The sequence below is a fragment of the Ambystoma mexicanum genome, chromosome 10 (genome assembly GCF_040938575.1).
Source record: "Ambystoma mexicanum isolate Mex_15411 chromosome 10, UKY_AmexF1_1, whole genome shotgun sequence".
Lineage (NCBI taxonomy): Eukaryota > Metazoa > Chordata > Amphibia > Caudata > Ambystomatidae > Ambystoma > Ambystoma mexicanum.
In genome coordinates, this window is record NC_090932.1 from 1513532863 (window position 1) to 1513546059 (window position 13197).

Genomic DNA, 13197 nt, shown 5'->3' on the forward strand with positions numbered 1-13197 from the left:
TCGTAAATTTGGGATCTTTTCCAGCTACAGAGGTATCAATGTTAAGAAGTTTTACTAGTGTAGTTTTGATCAAAGATTCAATGTTCAAGTGAGACAGATTTTCCTCTTGTGTTTTGTCCTTATGAGGCACTGTCCTAGTGTCATCGTTCAATTGCTGTCCTGGCCCCTGAATTTTACAAAAATTCAGAGATCCAGAGTTTCCCGAGCTGGAGTTAACATTCGAGCTCAGAGTTATGACATCCGGAACAATGGGTTCACAGTTTGGAACAATGGGTTCACAGTTTGGAAGTACCAACTTTTTAAAGACCGGCTGTGAAGCCATGTAATCGTCAACAGCCTGTCTGATTTCTCGTCGCTGAGCCATTGGATTCGGTTCTTGTGTAAGATGTTTGGATTGTAGAAATGGCGTTTTTTTTTCCAAATTACTTACAGGTAAGTCCTGTTCTGCTTCCAGCACCACTTCAGTCAAAGCATTCAATGGACTGTACGACTGAACAAGTTTGTTTTTCACCAATGCTTCTCCCGTTGACTTAGACTGGGACATTGTTAGATATTTTTTTGTTATTGCCTTGGAAGCCATTCTAGAATTTGATACGGGAGGTGTAATGTTTTTAACAAATGCTTTTGTTTGTGAAGAACGTTTAGAGACAGATTTGATATTTTTTGATTTCTTCCGAAGATCACCCTTGGTTATCACTTGCTGTAAGGGTAAGGTCTCTGTCCCCGTGTTACCAAACAAGGCATAATTTGGTTTTTTCTCCTGAATAGTAGAGACAGGCGACTGCTCGTTGGAGCTAGCCATTAAATCCACAATAGGCTTACTTATGTAGGGTAGGATAGAGTATGTTTGACGATACTCATCAGACTCTACAGAAGTTTGAGAGCTAACAGATTTTTGCTGCGGAACTGGACAGGATGAAAAATGTAGATCGTTTAATTTATTTACTATATCCAGATGGCCAGATAGCAGCTGATTTAGTTGCTCTGAGTGTACATCTGCCTTAGAAGCCAAAGCTTCAAATAGCTTTGCAAGAGACAGAATAGCTGTATTCATAGATGACAAGGCAATCGTGACCATGTTATTTTGTGTGTTTACTACTTCCGTTGTAGAGTAATTATCAGGAGCAATTTTACGTGGGGTGGGAGCAGTAAATGATATTTTCTCAGCAGAGTAAGAATCACTAATGTTTGTGAACATAATTGGCGATTTAGAGAGGTTATCCGAAAGAGTATGCACAGTAAAACAAGAAGCATTTGTATCCAAGTCTATTACTGGCAAGTCACTAGAGATTGGAGTTTTAGCACCATTTGGAACAGGTAAGGGCAGACCAGAATTGTTTACAGACACTATAGTCTTTGCAGTCAGTACATTGTTTAAAAGTATACTATCTGTTAAAGAGACATTTTCCTTTGCAAATGTAACAATAGGAGTGTCTGTCGTGCCACCATTAGTTTGTGCGCTCGCGGCTCCAGGAGTATCGTGCGAACCACATGTCTCAGAGACTGAAGTAATCATGCCGTGATTGTACGTTGTGGCAGGTTTGATAACTGAACCAGTAGGTTCATCAGATGTAGTCATCCGACCCTTCACTTTAGAATGTAAGTTATCCATATCACAAAAAAAGGGGCGAATGTCCGCTTGCGATGAGGACACCGTGTTGGATTTTACGGAACGCTTTGTTGTAGTTGCACAAGGAGTAGAGCTCAAACGGCATTTCTTGGTTGGACAGGGCGAAGAATTAAGTAGGGATTGCTCCACGTTAGTGACGTGATTTTTAGTAATCGCAGGCATTCCTGATTTTAAGGAAGTAGTGCCTCTCTTCATAGTGTAGTATGGTATATACTTTATCAAATGGCAAAAGGGAGCTGTGTTGACTTATCGTCAAGAATAAGAATATAAACTCAGTATTAGAGAGGTACCTCCACGTGTAGATGTTCCCCTGCACAGCACGCCAAACAGCCGCACAACAGCCAGCAGGCTCTGCTCCACCGGGCTCCACGCCACAAGGGTGGTAGCCTCGATGTTTTCAGGCCAGTTGCGGTCACGTGAGAAGTCACGTGGTCCAGTATCCGCCTCCTCCAGGAAGCGCGGCGGCAGCGGTCCCCAAACAGTTCACAATGAAAAGCCGCGCACGGGCGGCAGCCTCGATCTTTTCAGGCCAGTTGCGGTCACGTGAGAAGTCACGTGGTCCAGTCTCCGCCTCCTCCAGGAAGCGCGGCGGCAGCGGTCCCCAAACAGTTCACAATGAAAAGCCGTGCACGGGCGGCAGCCTCGATCTTTTCAGGCCAGTTGCGGTCACGTGAGAAGTCACGTGGTCCAGTCTCCGCCTCCTCCAGGAAGCGCGGCGGCAGCGGTCCCCAAACAGTTCACAATGAAAACTGCGGTCCCCAAACAGTTCACAATGATGGTACTAACATTATTGATTTCGAGAGACTTGTATTGACACCATTGGGTTGTTGATATTTTCAGACAAAAGCAACCCAAACATTGCATCCACCAGACCTGTCGATAGGCTTTCCAGCCCCTATCAATCTATGATCACTTTCAAGATGGCTCACGTGGGAAACAGGGATGCCATACCACCCTCCTACACAATAAACCATGGCCCACACACTCCGTTTTGTATGCGGAAAAATGGCACTCGCCAAATGGGCAACTTTGATTGGTGCGCAAATACTGCTGTTTTAGGGCATGAAGACAGACCATTGTACATAGGGGGTCCCGTTTATTTCGTATGTGGGGATGAGACATACCCATGGTTACCCAGGGATTGGGGGAGGTACCTGCTACTTGGGGATACTCTTGCCAGGAGTATATCTTGCAACTACTTCTGAAATTTCCAAAGCATGCTCCAGGCGACAGACAGATGGTGATACAGCCTGGGAAATTTTTGGCGATGTGGCAACATCTGTTGTACCCTTCTGGGGACAGGCAATCAACTCGGACAACATTAGGAGATTGGCCAGAGTCCTGGAGCACACGATCAATGAAACAGACATAATGTAAAATATGACATTAGAGCAAAAGGCAATCAGGCTGGTGGCCCTTCAAAATAGGATGGTGCTTGACTTCAACCTGGCGGAGCGTTGTGGTGTATGCAAATTATTGGGGTCTGCGTGCTGTGTTTTCGGACTTGACTCCTCCCCCACAATATTTAAAGCAATAAAAAGATTGCATCTATTAAGTACAGAAATGAATGTACCCAAGGGTGATTGGAACATAGGTGACTGGTTCTGGGACATGCTAAGATCTTGGGGTTGGAAGACATTTTCATACTTGGCCATAATACTCAGTGTCATCCTATTCTGTTGTTGCTGCGTGCAGTGTCTACCCGCCATTTGCACCATGATAGGGAATAGCTGTGCGCAGGCTGTCACAAAGATCAAGCTGAAACCCGAACTGTCCCAAATCACCAACAATGCAATGGTAGCACAAAATGTCACGATTAAAGAATTCATGTCCATTCACATTTTCAATGAGAATGATCAGATTGTTCGGATGACAACAGCTCAGACACTTGGTCTGAGGAAGATGCAGTTTTTGGGTGATTCTCTTGGCCTAGGCCAAAAGGAGGCTTTGTGGAAATAAATGCAACTATGCCGTCTGATTATATGTTGGCCTAGGCCACTCGTATCACTTTTCGTATCATGAAACAATGTTGCAACAAGTGAACCTGAAAATCATTGCTTGAGAAGCCATTCTGTGTAAGGAGGCCATTTTGAGCTTTTGTTCTGCTCTCTGCTCATTGCATATATATATTCTGGTTTTCAGCTTGAGCACAGTAACCGACCGCTGCTTGAACCTTGAGTTGCTTACATAGTTAGGAATGCCAAGCTGCTGCATGATCTGTTTTGTCTTATAATGAGAGAACCTTGAAGCTGTACATAAGCATGAATAATCTGCAAAACCAGGTGCCGTTCTGTCTAGTTAGGCCATTATAGCAGGCAGCTAGAAAGAATTCTACATGGCTGTATGTGCTCCCCCGCGGGAGTTGTTATTCATTTCTGCTTGAGAACTGTCTGACCTTAGAACAGAGAGATAACATTGGATGGCAAGACAAGGAATGCCACCTCATTATAGGGAACATGTTATGTTTTCCTCCATCCAGATGCACCCGGTTCTCAGATAGTAAATTGTCTTGGGACTGGCAGTAAGAATGTAGAATGTTTAGGTATAATTAATTACGCAGTAACCCTTTGAACCCTAGCCTGATGATGTCTGGACAAAGGGGGCCAGGCAATGCCTTCTAATGCTGCGAAGTTTGCTATATATGAGCTGTTGTACTTGTGCGCTCTCTCTCTCTCCTCACTGTGTCCTTTACATTGTGGGGCGCTGAGACTGGCGTGTCATTAGTATATGGTTGGAGGCCTTAATTCCGGTCTTTGATCCGTCAGAAGGACCTGGGTATAGAGTTGGAGGAAAGCCTCTGGCAACAGATGTGCCGTAGAGCTTTCAAAGCATTGATCTCCTGCCAATATAAACTTCATGGCCTGAAACTATTGCATCGATGGCAGTACGATCCAATGCGACTATCCAGAATGTTCCCCACAGTGAGCCCCCATTGTTGGCACGGATGCAGCGATACCTCAGATTATTGGCATACGTGGTGGGGCTGTCCTAGGGTGAAGATGTATTGGGCAGAGGCTCTGGGGTGGATTAAGTATGCAGAAGGGGGCGGGGGGAGTTTGTGCCTGACCCAATGCTGATACTTTTTGGTCTTGAAAAAAGGGAGGGCAGGTGGTGTGCCCTCCCCCCGCTGACACATTTTCTTCCCTTGGCAGCCCGGGCAAGCAGAGCTAGACACTGGAAAAGGGGTCCCTCCCCACATTGAAAGAGTGGACAAGTATGGCAAGGGAGGTGGTTGGAGCTGTAGGGGTAAGTTACAGTATCAGAATTGCTGTTGTGAGGGGTTATCCCTCGGATTGACATACGTTAGTTATTTTGTCTGTGAACACAAAACCAATAAAATTCAATTAAAAAAAAAAACAAAATCATACAACGTGGGGGAGAGTCCACATCCCTGATTTAGCCCATTATTGGTAGATATTAAATCTGTCAATAACCCCTCATGATTTATACAAACTATAGCCATTGTTTCGGAGTATAATAGCTGGATGAAGTATAATAATTCCAGATCAATTTTCCACTTCGTCAGTTTGGCCCAAGAAAAGGCCCGATTGACAGTGTCGAACCCCTTAGAGAAATCAGTATAGCACATATAGAGAGACTTGTCCTCAACTACTGCAGCCAATATCATAATTAGCAAAGCACTAATATTATGAGAGGTTGAATGCTGTTTTCGGAAAGCCCATTTGGAATTTATGTAATGTTTGATTAGCTTCCACCCACTGGTTCAATTTTTTAAGCAATATGGAGGCAAAATGTTTTGAGCTGCTGTCGAGCTTGCCTAAAAGCTGATAATTAGCAGGATCATTCTTTGCACCCTTTTTGAATATAGCTATCACAATGGAAGTCCTCCAACTGGGTGTAATACAGCCAGACCTCCAAATATTAACAAACATATTATAGAGCATCTGGGCCCAAAGCTCCGGGTTAGCACGTAACACCACGTTACCCAACCCGTCGGGTCCCAGTGCTCTAGAGTTGTTAAGGGCTTTTATAATAAAGACATCTAGTTCATCACAACCATGCTGACTCACAGTATAATCGCTCTGCGATATTACATTAAATGGCACCAGGGGGGGGTTTATAGTATAGATTCCTGATAAACACTACCCACTGTTGGGTGGAACCCGAGACAACCTCAACTTTTGCACTATACACTAAAAATTCCCTTATTGGGGACCAAAACTTCTTGATATCATTAGACCTGAGAAGTGCAAACAAATTAGACCAGTTAGCACTGGTTATTGTTCCCTTATGCATTTTAACCCAGTTTTTGTATTTCGTTGACAGATTGGAAATCAAAACATTTTATTCCTCTTCTTATAAATCCCAGTTGTTCTTAATAACTGCTCTTGATTTTGGATACTCTTTCTTTTCCTGGATTTCTCGGAAACCGCTGACATAATGTGAGCTAGCCTGCCACTTTCTTCATTAGCAATTGAAAATTCCTCTGATTTCTACCAAGCCACCTCCTCACAATGGCCTCATGGGGGAAAAAGAAAGTTTACTGTTATTATTATCCGACCAAGTGAGGCGGTTCAGTGATATATTAACCTCGGGATTGATCCCAAGATAAGATAGGGTGTAAGGCTTAGGTAGCATAATGACCCACTTAAGAATCGCGTGGTCACTCAGCAGGTTAAATCCGATAGTCCATGCCCCAAAGTGGTTCCCAAGTTGCCAATCCCTTAAAGACGTGGTCAATACAAGAAGATGATATATGGTTAGTCCAGGTGGGCGAATATCTCAAACCAATTATATATTTTGGATTTAGGCAGACCAGATCATATGTCTGGATAAGGTTCTCCCATTTCATACACCTGGACGAATATCCTCCCTGTATTTCATTCTCCTTCATCAGACCCTTAGTAATGTTCCCAATATTAACCTATTCCTGGAGCTGAGAATAATAAAAATCCCCCGCAATCAACAACATTCCTTTAGGTCGCATATCTTCTCTTCTAATGCCATTATCCTGTAGTCAATGGCCTTAAAGATGGCACCATCTAATGGAGAACCCAACACTAGCATATACACATTTAGAATCAAAATAGACTTTTTTGAGATATCAGGGAGGTGTACAATTGCTAGTAATATATGCTGGCTGTCCACGTCATAGGGAAAGGGTTTCAGCTCAATATGGCACTACGCTCCTATCACCATGCCACCCTTGGGCTGCCTCTCACCGACTGGGTTGCAGTGCGGCTGATGATGTGATAGCCATCCAGTTGGAGTGGAGAGGTCAGCCAGGTCTCTTGCAGTTAAAACAAAAAAAAGTCACTCATTTGAATTAAAGCTGAGCCAGTATTAAACTTTAAGAAGGCGCTATTACCTCTAGTTTTCCAGCATAGACAGTTAAAATTCAGTTCAATTACTATCAATTTTTAGTGTCTCTGTAAGCCAGTGAACCCTAGTTCCTGATACAGTATCCCTCAAATTGGGCTAACAGGTCTTTGGTCTAAGACGGTCTCTTGTTGCTCGCAGCAAATTTGGCATGTCATCCTGTTGCCCCATTAATGTGTCACACTTAGCCACCATCTTCCTACAAACGGTAAGTTCAAATCCCAAAGCATGCTGCTCCACAGTGCAAGAGCACAGGAGTGCTACCACAGCCGGGGATACAAACTCTGTCAGGGCCCAGTTGTAGTGTTCACCTACTGCTGGTAGCTCAATACATGTCATATCAGTTGAACCGAGATCCATCAGTTTGGGGATCAATGACCACAAGATCATCAGGTTAGTATGATTCAGGAAGGGGCTATCAAACGCCGGATACAGTTCGAATAGTATCACCCACCTCCCCACAGGGAATTGTGGCTTTTGGTTCAATGTTAAAATAGCTTAGCCTAGGGGAGGTGCATTTTCTCGTGCGGTATCAGCATAATCGCCGTCTTCTCTATAGGACCTAGTTTGCCATTTCTGGGGGCTAAAAGTAGACCTCTCGGTGCATCCCCTTTCGGATTCCTGTAAGTCCACTGTATGCTCTGGGGGCGCAACCTTGGCTTGTTTAGGGGTGTCCCCACACTGAACCCAATCATCCAGAGGGCCTGTTGGGTGAACCTCCCTTGTGCATGAATGACACGGGTACCCTTATTGGAGGCTCCCACCCGGCATGGCCTATCTCGGCTTCTCTCTTTATTGGCATGCTGGAGGTGTTGCTCATTCAAACCCCCTTTGATCCCAGATTCTTCTTCAAAGTGTGTCGGCTCCTTCTTGCGACATGCCCTCCTTCTCGTAATGTCAGGGGCCCTGTGTGAGGTCTCAAGTTTTGCCCTCCCCTCCCTAGCGGGTTGTGCCACCCCCTCCTGCAGGGAGCTCATCACTGGCATCTGAGTGGGGACATTCCTGTATGTTAATCCTAGAAAGGGGCACGAGATGGGGGATGGGAGTGTCGGGCCGTAATTCCAGCCCATGGCCCTGTGTTTGCTTAGGCATGGTTACTGTGGTCCGATGATGCACCGCCAGAAAATGGTCGGCCAGCCTTGCAAGCATACATTTCATGTCGCGTTGTTCTTCCACCATCTTTTTGCGTAATAAATGGAGGGCATCTATCTTAGTCATGCAGTCTTTCACCAGCTGCATACAGGGAGCATCACTATTTTCCCCCTTGGCATACCTTATCACCTTGGATAGCAGGATACTCTCATCCTCACTAGATGATTCTGAAAAGTCAATTGAGGAGTAGGCTTTCTAAGTCCGGGCTTTCCGACGTTAGTATTTTCCGCCTCCTGGGGAGGGCCCCCTCCGGTTGATTCTCGGTGTAGCCTTCGACATATGTTTAATAGCGATTGATTGTTGTCAATGTTTCCAAATCCTGGACTCACTATATCTTCTATCTGTTGTTCCCCCAACCCTGGTAAGTCAATAGAGACTGATGTCATGGATTTAGCGGCGACAGCCAAAGGAAGAAAAGTAGATATTTTTGCTTGCGAGGCCTGTTGTACACCCAATTTTTGTCCTTTTTAGATTTGGGGAAGCAGGCAGCGGCAACCAAATTGGGGCTGCGCACTGGTTTTCCTGCTTTGCGAGCAAGAGATCTCGGTGTGCATTTCCGCTGGTTATTCAGCTTCATCTTTAAATTAAAACAGTCATAGACTGTCTGCCAAACACCACAGGAAGTTCTTATTTATGCCAGCACTTACTGCTCATGCGGTGATGAGCCAGCCGCGGGCCCCTCAAAAGGCTAGAGGGTCGCGAGCAAGCGGGCTGCCGCCTCCCAGGCAGGCCCTGAGTAGTTGACACAGCCCATATGGTCAACTCCGCTCCACTGCCAAACACCGGAAGCACTTCCCACACTTGGTGTCGCTTTGCGAGGGGAGGTTCCTTTTGAAGAGCCAGCAATTGATTAAAGGTACTGTGACTGGATTAGTTTAGGATAGCAGTCCGCTCTCACTAAACACTGGCAGAGTAACGTTCAGCCGGAAACACTTCCCGCACTTCGCCTAAATGGCTAAATTTATTATTGAAACTTTATATGGAACAAAATGGAGCAGGGATATTACCAACCACATGGAAAAAGAGCATTGTCATTCCTATATTTAACAAAGATTGTCAAAGTGAACCAAGAAACTATCAACTTGTTGCTGTGCCGGATTCACCAGCAGAAATGTATGGAAATATTTTGTTTTAACTTGGATAGAAACCTTTAATATATCACCTACTAATCAAGAAGGTTTGCAAATGTGTATGTCAACTCAGGTTAACATTACTACTTTAACTCTATTGGTAAAGCAAGCAATAATGGATCTATATGTAGCTAGCATTCATGGATTTCTCTACTGCCTTTGATAAGGTGAATAGGGAAAGGTTGTGGATGAATTTATTTTACATCAGATTCTAGAGTTACGTAACCAAACTACAGTGCATATTAGGTAACATGGAAAAGGTGCTTTCCCACATCCAATTAGCACTCAAAGCATAAAACAGGGATGCCTCTTGCCTCCTACCCTTTTTAATCTCTATATGCTGACTTTAGTTAATAGAGGCAAGCACTTTTCTGCAAAATTGGCAAATTATCCACTTCAATGGATAGCGTGTGCAGATTATATTGTAATACTAGATACAGCAGAGATAGAATTGCAAAGGGCTGTAAATAAATTACATGTTCTCTAAAAATTATTTGCAAATTAATATAACCAAAAGTAGTCATGTGGTTTCCCAGAAATTGAGCAAAAAACATCTTCACCTAGAAAATAAGACCAGAAAATGGAGAATGCCACAAAACTATAAATATCTAGCTATTTTAATTAATGAAAATTAGAGACGCACAGACCACAGAATAGAAACCGCAATGCTATGCAGATGTGGAATTCATTAAGCATTGACAAACAATCTTCACTTTACAACCTTAACTGGAAGCCTTAAAAAAGAAACATATGGTAGTAGTGCTTTATGCAGCTGAAATGTAAGCATACACAGTTCTAGAGTGTTTGAGAAAACCAGAAGCTAATTTATTTATGCGTTTAGGATTGCAGGAAACCGCACCCAGAACAAATATACATATAGAGATGTACTTGCTCTACAATAGTAAAAACTCGAACAATTAGCTAGGGCATGAAAATCATGACTACAGAAGATTAATTTTACTCGGCTACTAAAGAAAGAACTCCGTAAAACCTATTAAAATCACTAAATGTTAGCTTTGAAATGCGACCCAAATCGTCCCGGGACCTGTCCCTCTCAATAAATCTAGTAGGCTACTCCTCATTTCCAAGTAAATAGGATCTTAAGTCCACAATGGAAACATGGGACAGGCAAATCATTTGAAACTATTTAAAAACAAAAAAGGCAGCAGACTATATGAAGGTAATTCATATTGATAATGGAACGCCTATAAGTATGAAACAATTTCCATACCACGTGTTTGATGTAATCAATTTCAAACAGCAGTTACAATCTGTGTATGGCAGAAAGTGAGAAGTGAACACACCTAATTTATAACAGCCCGAATCAGATAGAATTGCTGATATATTTGCAAAAGGATTGTTTTAATTAACTGAATTGAGAATACAAGTATTTGGTGACCTTTGTTAGAAACCTGAAGGTGTCTCACTCGCCTGTTCCCCCTAGATCTGTCATCCAGGTGGCCAGGACACCGCCTTCACTATTTGATCCAGTTCCTGGGGGTGTAACAGTGGGGGAGGATCACCTGGATGGGCAGTCTTCGGGGAGTGGAAGTGGGACACAGACGGGCGAGAGGCGGTACCCACTTCCTTACACCTTTTCACCATCCTACTCCATAGGATATTTAGAAGCTCTACCCCGCCCCCTTTTCCAACACTAACACTTTCTTATACCGTGAAAGACAACAGACTTGACACCAGAGCCGTTTACCTGATGTGTCCCAACACAAGGGTCAGGCAGAGTCAGGCAAATTACAATAACTACACACACCTGGCAGCCCTTTCCCTTCCCCACAAGGATAAAAGGCGGAGCCCAAGAGCACACTTGGAGCAAGGACAACTGCATTAGGAAGTAGCTATTCCAGGACAGCAGTTCAAACATAGAAGAAAGACAGCGAGACCGGAAAGGACAACAAGGAGGGAAGTGCCCTTGCCCTTTTCGACCGAAGCTCGCAAAGCCTCAGTGAAAGAAATCATAAGACCGGCAACTACAGCTGGCCTGTGGCGTAACAGATGTCTACGGTGCACAGGACCCTCCCGCACTGCTAACCAAGTCAGGGAGGTGAACTTGCTACCGTGGTACCATCCTTGACTCCAGAGACAAACACCAAGGAGGGCAGCACAGCCGTTGAGTTGTAGGAAAAACCGATAGTAAACCGGACGGTGTTAAGCAAAGGTTGCAAACAGCAACTTGTTAAGAACAAAGAACTTGTGTGCTAGTGAACTTTTAAAGCCCAGGCAAAGACCAGCTGCAGAGTGGTTCGGCGCCACAGGGGCGTCCATTTGAAAAACTCTGGCTTGTCCCCCTTTCTTGTGAACATTATAGTAACAAGAGGCTGTAGGAAAGGCCAGAATAAAGAGTTAAGGTGGTCATACAAGGGTTGAGCCAAAATCCCTTGTACAATGAAAAGTCCTTAATCCATTATTAAAGTTTTTACATTATGAATCGGGCATGTGTGCCCGGCCGAGGGAAAAGCAGTCTGAACGATAAATGTGGGAAGCCTTACTGGGGGCTCGACAAAGCTAAGGGAAGTGAATCCTGCAATGTATTACGAATAAGTGAACTTTGTGAAACTGGCAAATGTGAACCCAACTGAGGGAAGCCAACGTTACAAAAAAAGGATCGTAGCCCGGTTGAGGGGGATCCACGAGTGAAAGGAAATCACCAGATGAGAAGATTACTGTTGTTGGCTTATAGCGCATCAGGCCCTCTGAAGCAAGACACTTGTTGTAAAAGTGACTTGGTCACAGAACGCCCTGATATTTACAAACAAGCTGTAGGCTTGTGCTGGAGAAGCCCAGGAGTGGTCTGTGCTCGAGAGTCCTGTCTAAAAATGGGGGAAAGAAAACCCAGTTATACCATCCTGATTTATCATTTTATGAACACTTCTTTCTTTTTTGGTGAACATTATCCCACACTATTTTGTAACTTAGCGCTAACGATTAGCAATAGGTTTTTTAGTATTGACCCTTTTTTATTTGACAAGAAGCCACTAAGACTGCCTTGTTATTTTTTGATGGTCATAGCTTGCTCCCATCTTAGGTTTAGATTTTTCTCACCCATTTATACAGTTTAATAAACACCCTTGAACTGTGATCACTTGTGTCTGTCTTTACTGTTGCCACCATGAGTTCCTTACACTCTAAATAGAAAAATCGAATTCTGACCAGTTTTACTTTTTCATACTGGGGACAGGAAGAAACAATTATTACTTTTGTTTTGATAACATACTTATGTACTTTTATTTAAGTGAATACGTATGGAAGAAAACATTTTGTGAATACCTTTTTTATAGAAGTAAAAGGAATAGTATTGAAGGTTTATGTAAACCTTTGAGGTACCAACATAAGAAAACGGGAGCACACATGGATGCTCATTTTGTAGTACACCTTTGAAAAGTAGCCTCTGTCTTAACTTAGTTATTGAAATCCCCCCACTGTTTGTGAGCCTCTTCATAGCTGCATAATCTGTGAATGCAGCACTCCTATCAAGGGGGAAGATGGTTTGTTGTTTGTCTGTTCAATCTGCAGTAATCACTAAATTAAATGTTTAAGTGAATAGAGCTGCCACTGACATGTACTGCAGCTTTCTTTGCAGGTTCACATGTGGCTAACCTCTAGCAACCTGATGTTGCTTTCTTCATCACTGCAAAATATAGAAGTATGAAAATAATAGAATTATTCTAGGTAGCAGGTGTTTGATCAGCAATCGTGCATTCTGGGTTCTGCCATATAGGTTGGGGTAAATCACTTCTTGTGCCCCTGTCTTTGATCCCAAAACTAGCAGCTGGGTAATTAGAAGCAAAGATGTTTTGGAAAGAGTTTGCAAAGAGGCTGGAGAGAACTGAACATACAGCAATGACACCTTTATAGTGGGCCATAATTTAAACTAGTTGCACTATACCACTTTACTAATATCTGCCTCCTTTTAAAGTTTGCTTGCCAATA

At 43.6% G+C, this 13197-nt stretch overlaps 1 protein-coding gene across 1 annotated transcript in view; it reads left to right on the plus strand.

The window, feature by feature from the left end:
• Positions 1 to 13197, plus strand: part of ATP6V0A2 (ATPase H+ transporting V0 subunit a2) — a 721136-nt gene that overhangs the window by 539291 nt on the left and 168648 nt on the right. The window lies entirely within an intron of this gene.